Source organism: Myotis daubentonii, chromosome 11, assembly GCF_963259705.1.
Source record: "Myotis daubentonii chromosome 11, mMyoDau2.1, whole genome shotgun sequence".
In the NCBI taxonomy this organism is placed as follows: Eukaryota; Metazoa; Chordata; class Mammalia; order Chiroptera; family Vespertilionidae; genus Myotis; species Myotis daubentonii.
Genome location: NC_081850.1, coordinates 66,086,414 through 66,098,122, shown reverse-complemented (window position 1 = coordinate 66,098,122; position 11,709 = coordinate 66,086,414).

The window sequence follows — 11,709 nt, the reverse complement described above, 5'->3', positions numbered from 1 at the left end:
TGTTTCTCTTTTGTTGGCTGGAGCTGCCTCCATTCCCCCTGACCCTGTTGAATGCAGAGAATGCAGTCCTTTCCTGCTCCCACAGTTACTCTGATCTGGAAGGGTCCCTTACGTGCTGGAAAGTGGGCATGGAGTGCTTGTGTCTCATCTTACTTGCCCATATCTATTTCCCCTCTTCTGCTAATACCTTTACTTTGCCTGAGAACCCACCCATCTTGTTAATTTCAGTCTTGGTGACTCCATCAGTGGCCCTCTCCTGGCCAAAGGGTGGGCCTATGAATCAGTCCTGGCCAATCAAACACCCTCTCCTGCTACACTGGCCTCCAGTGGAGGGAGTTGCATGGAGGTTGAGATGACAGACTCTGACTGATCCCCTGTCAGAAAAGCCTGTCCATTCATTCCTTCTCCCTCTTGGAAATCACCAGGGAAGCCTGGATTCCTGACCTCAAGACTTCAGCTTTTCCTTCAATCCTCTAGGCTGCTCTTTGAATCCCTCTTGCACTGAGATGGGTCAGAGCTGGAGTCTGTTGCTTGCAACTAAACCTTAATGGCTGCTGACTTGGACAGCCAAACCTTGGGCGTAGGTGACAGAGAACTATGATGGCTCGGCAGAAATTTCATCAGCAGAGGCACAATCAGACCAGTGTTTTAGAAAGCTGGATGACACAGCAGAGCAGGAAGAACTGGAAGCCAGCAGAACAGTGAGGAGGCTGTGGCCAAGGTCCAGCTGAGAGATGGTAGCAGTGGGGGTCAGGCAAAGGGCAGTGGGATGGGATGGATTTCAGCAACAGTCTCCTCTTAAATGCAGCTGCCTAGATTGAATGGACTTTGTTTTGTATGGACAACTGTGTATGAATTTTTGGCAAGTGGAAACTTAGGTCAAATGCACCAGGAAGGCTTCTTCAGCGTGAAAGATCTTCATGCTCGTAATATCAATGCCCATTCCTGGAATTTAGATTTGGTGGTGTGATGATTAGCATTGCTTCATCTTGGCTGGGCTACAGTTATTTAATCAAAACCTAATCTAGTTGTGGCTATGAATGTATTTTTCAGACATGCATGGTTAACATCCATAATCAGTTGACTTTAGGAAAAGGAGATTATCATTTATAACTCGAGTCAGCCTTATCTAATAAACTGAAAAACCCTGAAGAACAAAAACTAAAGGCTTCAGAGAAGAAATTCTGCTTCAAGACTACAGCACTAACTCTACCTGAGTGTTCAGCCTGCTGACCTGCCCTATGGATTTCAGAGTTGCCAACCCTGACGATTAAGTGAGCCAATCCTAAAAATAGTCACATATGCATATGCGCGCGCGCACACACACACACACACACACACACACACACACACTCTGTTGGTTCTGTTTCTCTGGAGAAGGTTGGCTGACACAGTATGTCATGACTCCTTCAGGGCTGTAAGCACAAACAACAGAACATCCCTCTGCCCATTGAAGCAGGAAGGAATTTATTATAGGATGTTGCATAGCTCCTGGACACACTGGCAGGACCAGAGGATTATGCACAGAGACTTCATGCCCAGGAACAGCTGCTATTGCTCCAGGGAGATGACTACAGCTGCCACCACACACAGGCATGATGGCACCTACGCTGCTCTTGCTGCCCCTGAAAGCTGGCTGCCTCTATAGCCACCCTGGCCAGAAAATGGTTCTGCGCGATGCCTGCTTCCCTATTTTTCTCTACTTGGAATTGAAGTCATTTCTATTTTGCACCTGATTGGCAGAGCCTAGCTCACATGCCTGCACTCCAGCTCCAAGAGAGGTGGGGAAGTGAGTTTTCTGGCTTGCTCCTTGGGGGAAATTCTCCGCATGTGGGAAGGATGTTCATGGGGCTGGGAAACATGGGTGGCCTAATTCAGCAGATCTGGGTTTTTAGTTCTGTTTTGCTTCTGTGGGCCCATGCCCTAGAACCGCAAAGCACGCCACGACAGCGGCATCACAGATAACCTGGCAACAGCTCAAAATAATTGTAAGCAAAGAACTTCAGAAGTTAAATTGTGGAAGTACAGAACAGCAGTGATGCCAGGACTGTAGTCCACTCTGTAGACACACAGACCACTCTGCTAACAATGTTTGAGAAAAAAAGTGTCAACATGTTAGGCATTCTTTTCTACTTACAACCCACTTTTCTACTTACACATGCTTTTCTATAAAAATGGCCTTTAAACTTAAAATTTACATGAATGACAGTAAGGAATATTAAAACATCAAAGATGGCTTTATAGGGCACTATTAAGGGAATTATAGCGAAACACTCTCACTATCTTACCCGTTAATCATGTTTGATTTCCTTCCAGCCTAGGTCTAATAAGTTTTTTGTTCTCAATCTCTATACTTTTGCTGAAAGAACTTTTGAACCATATGTACAACTTCAGGTGTGGTACTTTGAGTTTCAGGACTATGTGGCAGGACATTACTGCAGACTTCTGTGGCAGATCCCCCTGCCACAGAAGCTCAGAAAGAAGACATTTCTATGAGGTCATAAAACCTGTAAATGTCCTTGGAGGACAACATACAACAACGTGCATGTATTTTTACATAAGTATAAACTCAAGTAACCACCAGAGAAATCAAGACAGAACATTTCCAGCACTCTAGAAGGCTTTTTTTTTGTATCTCTTCCCTGTCAAAAACCTCCAAAATATAACCATTATCCCGACTGCTATCATGGTTGGTTAGTTTTGCCTGGTTTTGAATTTCATTTGAATAGAAACACAGTACACCCTATTATGTGTATGACTTCTTTTGCTCAGCATATTGCTGTGTGTATGAGCAATTTGTCTTCATTGCTGAGTAAATATTTCATGTACGCCATAACTGACTTATCTAGTCAACAGTCAATGGGCATTTGCGGTTCCCCCCATTGTTTAACTATCCTATATCCTATTAATAAAGAGGAATGTGCTAATTGACCCCCATGCCGTTACAAAGATGGTGGCACCCACAGCCAACAAGGAGGGAATATGCTAATTGGCTGTCCCGCCCTCAAAATGGAGGCGCCCACAGCCACAAGATGACCAGCAGGGGAGGGCAGTTGTGGGCGATTAGGCCAGCAGGGGAGGGCAGTTAGGGTGATTAGGCTGGCAGGCAGAAGCAGTTAGGGACAATCAGGCAGGCAGGCAGGCAGGTAGGTGAATGGTTGGGAACCAGCAGTCCCAGATTGTGAGAGGGATGGCCGACTGCTGGTTTAGGTTCGATCCCTAAATCAGCAGTCAGACATCCCCCGAGGGGTCCCAGATTGGAGAGAGTGCAGGCTGGGCTGAGGGACACGCCCCCCCCCAGTGCATGAATTTCATGCACTGGGTCTCTAGTACTAATAATATGCAAATAGATGCGGAACAACTGGAACAACCGAACAACTGGTCACTATGACATGCGCTGACCACCAGGGGGCGTGTGCAGAACATGGTGGGTGTTGGCCACAGCAGGATGGTGGAGCAGGTGAGCAGGGGTGCCAGACCAAGGCAGGGTACCAGTCGCTGTCATCAGGGTGAGCCTCTTGTGGTTACTGAAAATTCTTTGCTCTCATGAGCCACCATCCTGCCTGGCGCTTGCATCCGCTGCAGATGCTAGAGCCGCCACTTGCACCCACTACCAGTGCCTGGCACCGGTCCTGATCACTCAGCGCCATCAATAGGTGGGAGCAGTGGCTGCTGGCCCTGATTGCCCCTGAGAGCTTCTCCACCTCCCCCTGCTCCTGAGGGGTGATTGGGGCAACAGCCGCTGCTCGCACCCACTGCTGGCGCCGGCCCCAATTGCTCACCGAAAGTGGGTGCGAGTGGGGTCGGCTCCATCAGTGTGTGGGAGCAGCGGCAGCAGGAGCGGGGCTGCCAGCAGACAGGGGACTGGGCTGCGGTTGGAGGTGCTGGGCAGGGGTGTGGAAGATGGGCCTACTGCAGCCTTGTGGCCCACAGTTCCTTTCAAGGTGCATGAATTCATGGACTGGGCCCCTAGTTATGAATAAAGCTGCCTATTTGGCAGGTTTTAACCCTTATAACAAGGGCTCTATTTAACATGTCATCTTATATACACATTTATTATGGGAAATGGTTCCTGTTCTCCATTCAAAATCCCCTGCTGTGTCTTCTCGTGCTCTCTGACCTGATGGAAATAGAAAATGAGTTCACATAACTGACATGCACCATTAAATAAGGGGTAGCGGACATGCATTTATTAAGAGCCTACTCTGTGGGCTGTGCTTTATCTGCCTACTTCATGAACTCATATGAACAGCCCTATGAGTAGCTTTTGCTGCTTCACAAAGGAGAAAGTGGAGGTGCTGAAAAATTAGGTGACTTGCCCAGAGTCCTTTGGCTACACAAAGTGGTAGGAGAGAGCAGAGAAAGTCCAACATGTGGCCAGTTTCCACCATGTGCCCCACTCAAGACGCCAGAAGCTGAACAAATCCCAGCAGGGATGGGGGAATGGAGGGTGGAGGGTGTGGTGATATGGTGCGCATGGTTGATGTTAATACACTTCCAGATGAATCTGTAGGGAGCTTCGCATGGAGACTTCTGCACTATAATGTGCTGTCTTCTGGTCATTCTTTTCCTCTTTAGGTGAGTGACACCTTCTTTCCTCTTCCATGACTCACTTTTTCCAGGCTTGCCGTCTTTCCTCTGATCTGTGACCTGCACTCTGCAAACCACGATGATGTTCAGTGAGAAGTGGTTCCCTGAAGTCGGAAAAGCTGTTCCCATTTATCTCCCCATCTGCTTCTGACTTCCCTTTTCTGGCTCCCCTCTAGCCACATCAGTGAAGCTTCACCCCCAAGCTCCCCCATTGCCACCATAGGGACATCCAAGGGCCTGTTCTTGTCTTCGTCCTCAGTTCTTTTCTTAATGAGAGGGACTCAGGACAGAGCCTAGTTTCCACCTCCTCCCCACTTACCCTATAGGGTGGAGGAGGAGTCTGCCATACTTTTTAAATTGTGGTAAAATATACGTACATTGGAATTCTTCTTGCATTTTGCAGATGAGATGTTGGAAGCTCAGGAAGAAGAGATTTCTGTAAGGTCATAAAACTTGTAAATGTCAGAACCCACAGCCAAGTGCTGTGTCCAACCTGTGCTAAGCAGCCTTTCCTATGCAGACCATGGCTTGGGTCGTGGTGCCCCCTCAACTCATGTTCTTTCCATTCTGAAGGTCAGCAGTCACAAAAACTCCAGTTGGCACATGTTCAAATGACTTATGCTCTATGAATTTTCCTGGATCTGGGATGCTGGATTGAGGGAAATAGCTTGATGGAAGAATCCCAGGTAGTGTGACCCAAGACACTGTTGGTTGCTGCCACAGATCTTGGGATGGCATGCAGGGCAGCAGAATAAGAAGAAATGGAGTGACTCCAAGTGTGCCCCAGGCTCAGGGGCTCATGCAGGGAAAGGCTCTGACAAGTGCCAGCTGCCCAGGTCTTGCCTAGTGGTTTCTCTTTAAGAGCTTGCACTCCTGGTTCCCAGGACCACATAGACTGACTTTCCTTGTGGTTCAGAAATGAAAGAAGTGATCTCTTTGTCCACAAAAAAGGAAGAGGCATTTATTAGATGTACCAGAAAAGTTACAATATGGCATGTAATCAGGGCAATGATTTTCTGGCCTTCATCTGGTTAAGGAAAATCTGTTTTTGGATAACTCATCCTATATAATACCAAACATATTAAAATGCATCCACATGCCCCACTTCATATAATTTACATATATGTCAAGGCAGGTATTAGTTGACTAGTTAACACATTGCATTTTGTAGGCATTTCACTAAACATTTATAATTTTAATTTTATAATTTTAATTTTAAACATTTTATCAATTTATTTTAGAACTAGAGGCCTGGTGCACGAAATTCGTGCATGGGGGGTATCCCACAGCCTGGCTTGCACCCTCTCCAAAATGGGACCCCTCAGGGGATGTCCAACTTCCGGTTTAGGCCTGATCCCAGGATAGGGATTAAACCGGCAGTCGGACATCCCTCTCACAATATGGGACTGCTGGCTCCTAACCGCTCACCTGCCTGCCTGCCTGATTGCCCCTAACTGCTCTGCTGCCAGCCTGATTGACGCCTAACTGCTCCCCTGCCGGCCCAATCACCCACAACTGCCCTCCCCTGCTGGCCTGGTCGCCCCCAAGTGCCTTCCCCTGCTGGCCCGATCGTCCCCAGCTGCCTTCCCCTGCTGGCCCAATTGCCCCCAACTGCCCTCCCCTGCCAGCCATCTTGTGGAGGCCATCTTGTGACAATGTCACGTGAGGGTGTTGCGCAAGGGCATGATGCTACCTAGGCTTTTATTATATAGGATTTCAGACAATACATTATTTCTTCTAAGTCTCAAGTAATTCCAAAAGCCTTTGAAAAGCTCAGGGACCCATCAGGCAATGTATCTGTGGGTTTATTGAATAACCTGGCTTTGTGGCCTCTATGGGTGACCATGCATCATCATTGTTGAGGAACCTTCTTCTCCTTGGTCTAAATCTGACCATCCTTCTATTGCAGCCAGACAAGAGATCAGAGGTGAGTTCTCTGCTGGTTTGAAAAAATATGGATATACGTTCCTCAATTAAGTGTCTCCAATGAAATACTTTTACATACCCTGATTTGTAAATATAGCTGAACTGTATGTGCCATTCAGAATGGCAGTTGTACTGTATGCATTAGCTGGTATGGACATTTATAATTGCTGAGAAAATAGGGCATCTCAACATTGAAGTGATGGTAAGCAGTGTAAAAGTTCGCAAAGTATAGGAGTACCTGTGGGCATAACCTTGCTAGTGGAAGATCAGGGATAGAGAATCACTTGTAATTACTATTCTGACTTCTAACACCATAGATTAGCTTGTTCCTCCACCCCCTTCATGTATTCCCATTTTTAAAAATTGAGATATAATTTGATGTACAACATTATATAAGTTTCAGGTGTACAACATAATGATTCAATATTTGTATTTATTGTGAAAATCTTATTCTCGAACTGCATATGAATGGCATCACATAATTTGTACATTTTGTTTCTGGCTTCCTCTGCTCAATGTAATGTCTTGTCAGATTACCCATGGTTTTGTGTTTATCAATAGTTTGTTCCTTTTTAATCTGGGAAGCTTTCTATTCTGTAAATATACAGACATTTGTTTATCCTTTTACTTGCTGATGGACATTTGGATTATTTCTAGTTTTGGCTACTATGAATACAATTATTATGAACATTTGATACAAGTCATTTCTTGATATATGTCTTCATTTCTCTTAGATAAATATTTGGAGTAGAATATCTGGATCATATGGTAAGTGTATACTTAACTTTACAAGAAACTGCTAAATAGTTCTCCAAATACCATGTTGCACTCCCATCAGCAAGGTATGAGAGTTTTGGTTGTCCTTCATCTTTGGACAACATTTGATTATTATACGTTTTTTAATTTTAGTCATTCTCCTGGTGGAGATTAAGTGGAATCGCACTGTAGTTTTAACTTTCATTTTCCTCACGATGATTGATGTTGAGGATTGTTGATCATTTGCATATCTCCTTTTATGATGGGTCCAAATTTTTTGCCAAACAAATTAGGTTGTTTGTCTTGTTGTTATCATTATAAGTCATAGATATTGCAAACATTTTCTACTCATTGGTGGTTTGTTCTTTCATTTTATAAAATGTAATTTTTAAAGAACATAATTGAAAACATCTTGATAAAATCCAATTTATCATCTTCCCTTTATGGTTAGTGTTTTGTTTAGTTTTCTTTATCCAGGATATTTTGCTTACTACAAAGTGAAAAAAGATATTCTCCCATGTTTTTCTAAACTTTATAGACTTTATTCTCAGAAAGAGTTTATGTCAGATTGGTATTAAATCATTTTTAAATGTTTGATAGAACTTATCAATGAAGCCATCTAGGCTTGGGGGTTTTGCTTGGGAAAGGTTTTAAATTATGAACTTAATTTTTAAAAGAGACATTAAATTATTTAGCTTTTCCTTTTCATCTTGAGTTTGTCTTTATCATTTGTGACTTTCAAGGCATTTGTTCATAGGTTGTTGAATTTATCAGCATAAAATTGTCCATACTATTCCTTCATTATGCTTTTCATGTCTGGAGGACATGCAGAGGGTAGCCCTCTTCTATCATTCTCAATACTGACTTATTGGCTTTTGCTTGAGTGTCAGCCCCTCTGCTTTATGCAATCTGTAGAACACCCGCAGGAGAAAAGCTAATCCAATAGGAATCCCGCTCAGTGTGGTCCCTGCTTGTAAAGTTAATTTATCTCCATTTTCTACCCGCCTTTGCTTACTGTCCAAAACCTTCAAACAGATATTTTCCCTCCATGTTTCCTTCCCAATAATTTACAATTATTAACATAGGAGGGTCAGTCTGAGACAAGCTGATTTGCCACTACTGGAATCAGAATTCTACCATCTTGCTACATATTTCCTATTTGTCCTGCTGTTCTCTCTTTTCCTGTCTTCTTTTGGGTTAGTTATTTTTTAGTATTCAATTTTTGCCATTCTAGTAGTTTGTTATTTACAGATTTTAAACTATTCTCTTAGTGCATATTACACATACATCCTTTACTTATTAATGTCCAATTTATATTAGGTTATTTTTTTAAAAAACCATATCCTGGTAAATGCAAGAACCCCAGAACACTTTAACTCCTTTCCTTCCCTCTTGCCTTATGAGCTATAGTTTTAATGTATTTAATTCAACATGCATTTTAAATCTCAAAAGACATCTTTACTATTAATTTAAATGGGCAATATTCATTTGGATTTACCTATCACTGCATGTCATTTCTTCCTGCATTTTGTGCTTCCACCTGGGATAATTTCCCTTTTCCTTTCATGTTTCCTGTTAGTGCAGAACTGTTCCTTATATGTGATTATGCTCTTCTCTTCACTGATTACTCACTCTGCTTGCAACATCCTGGGCTATTATGTAGCTGAGCCCTCATCGGTATCTGTAAGGAGGAGGGCCTCTCAATTTTTGGCCATTCTTACAGGTTCTATTTTTGTCTTCCTATTCCCCCCTGAAAATGTCTCTATTCTTTCTATTTTCCTTTGCCCACTAGAGCAACACTACCAGTCCTTTTTGTGACAAGAATATTTCTCTTCAGAAGTTATTCTTGCATGCCACCCCAATTGCTCAGCTCATGCAATACTTGCCACAAAAAGCACAATGGAGAGAGTTGTTAATCTCACTGGGACCCAAGATAAGGAAAAATGCTAAATCAATAGAGGAGAAGTCGGGCTTTAAGGATGACAGCTAGGCATTAATTAAGTGGAGAAGAGGTAAGGATATTACAATCACATAGGAAAACACGGAGGTGTAGAGAAGTGTTAAGTGTGTGGGGGACGCATATGGATTGGGATTTGGGAGAGAGCATGGATGGTGAACCCTTAGCGGGCATGCTACAATCCCTCCCATTCCGCATCCACGGCAAACATGGCTAATCCATCACAGAGCACTAATTCTCACTGGGATTGGGTTTTGAATCACTCCCAAGTTAGCACTCCAGACAATTAAATAGTGGTAGCATAAGCGATGAAAACTATTCATTATTCTGGGAATGGAAGAATGATGTCAGGCTGAGAAATGAGGCCGGGGAGTCAGGCAGGACACAGACTGGGAAGATGCTTTTGATAATAGTGTTGGTGATTAAACCCCTCGAGGAAGCCAGAAGGCTTTGAATGTGAAATACTTTAAGAAAAGTTTCAGTGCTCTTGGAGCTGCCTCTGTGGGGCCTGGTCTATTCTCTGATCTTGTTAACGAGGCCCCAGGGAAACACCATTTGAGAATTTTCTGGCTACACTGCTTTGGCACTAATTAGCTACTCAGGAAAGTTCTTTATGGTTTAATTAAGTGACATCTCTAGTTAAAAGTTTGGCTTCTCCTAATTAGTGAGCGGTGATCAGGAATTAAGCATGGTCTCTCAGTGGATCAGTCTCTTAATTGGAACCCATAGCCTTTGGCTGTCACAAACTCCAAGTACTGCAGAAACAGAGATCCTTTCTCAGGGTACCCCTCCTCCCCACACTTCCCAATGAGAGGTGCAGGGTCATCATGGGTCTGGTCTGGAATGACGCCTAGAATTGAAGCACCAAGTTGGAGGGTGGGTCTTGGATGGTCATCTCTAGAGACTTCCTTTCTGTTGAAGTCAGCGAATGAGTGTAAGATGGGGTTGGTAAAAGCTCTGAGGCAAAGTGTGTCTGGTGTGTTTGAGGAACATGAAACTGAATGAGCAGAAAGAGGCAGGACATGAGGCCAGAGAAGTCAGATGGCCAGTTCATGTGGAACCCTGTAGACCATTGCAGATTATGGCTTTAATGCTGAACCACCTTTATCAATATTTTCTCGTCAATACATTTTTATCTTATTTTAAAAAACCACTTCCCTAGCCCAAAGTCTAAAATATAACTACCTTTGTTTTCTACAAAGTATTTTATTTCTTAAAGTATAATTTATGTACAATACAATTGATCCATGTTTAATATCCCATTCGATGACTTTTGACAAATGTATACTGTTATGCAACAATCACAGCCAAGATATTGCCATAACCCTGAAAATTCCGCTCTTGCCCCTTTGTAGTCACTACCTTTTTCCCTCTCTTAGCTCCAGGCAAACACTGATTTCCTGTTTCCTATTCCTGAATGTCATATAAACAGAATCATATATTATGTAGTCTTTTGTGTTATTTTATTTGGCTTCTTTCACTTTGCCTACTGCTTTTGAGAGTCATCCAAGTTGCTGCACATATCAGTAGCTCATTCCTTTTAATTACTGAGTAATATTCCAGGTATGAATATATCAGCATTTGCTCATCCATTCATCACTTGCTAGACTGTCTCCAATTTTTTGGCTACTATGAATAAAGCTGCTATCACCATTGGGCCACAGTTCTTTGCGTAAACATATATTTTTATTTCTCTTGGATAAATACCTAGGAGTGGGATTGCTCGGTTGTATGGTTAAATGTTTGAAGAAACTGTCAAAGCATTTTAAACAACTGCCAAAATGGAAAGTGGTTATTCCATTTTGCAATGGGTAAGATTTCCAGACACTCCCCTCACTAGCACTTGGTATTTTAGTGGATGTGGAATGGTATCTCATTGTGGTTTTAATCTGCATTTCTCTAATGACTAATGATGTTGAACATCTTTTCATATGCTTATTTGCCATCTGTCTGACTTTTGTCTGTTCAGATCTTTTGCCCCTTATTTAATTGGGTTGTTTGTCTTATTATTAATTTTGAGAGTTTTTTAAAAATCTATTTGGATACAAGTCCTTAGCAGATATGTATTTTTGCAAACATATTCTCCCAGTCTGTAGCTGTCTTTGCATTTTCTAAACAGAGTCTTTCAAATAGCAGAAGTTTTATATTTTGATAAAGCTGAATTTATCATTTTTTTCTATTATGGTGTGTGCTTTTTATTTCTTATTAAAAAGAAATATTTGCTTAGTCCAAGATTACAAACATTTTCTCTATATTTTCTCCTAGAAGTTTTATAGCTTTAGTTCTTAAATGTAAGTCTATGATCTATTTTGAATTAATTTTTTAAAATGGGGTGAGTTAAGGATTGAAGTCTTTATTTTTTAAAATCATATTGATAGCCAATTGTTCTAGCACCAATTGTTGAAAAAAAAACTATGCTTTCTCTATTAAATTGCCTTGGCACTTTCATAAAAAATCAATTGACCATATACGTGTGGATA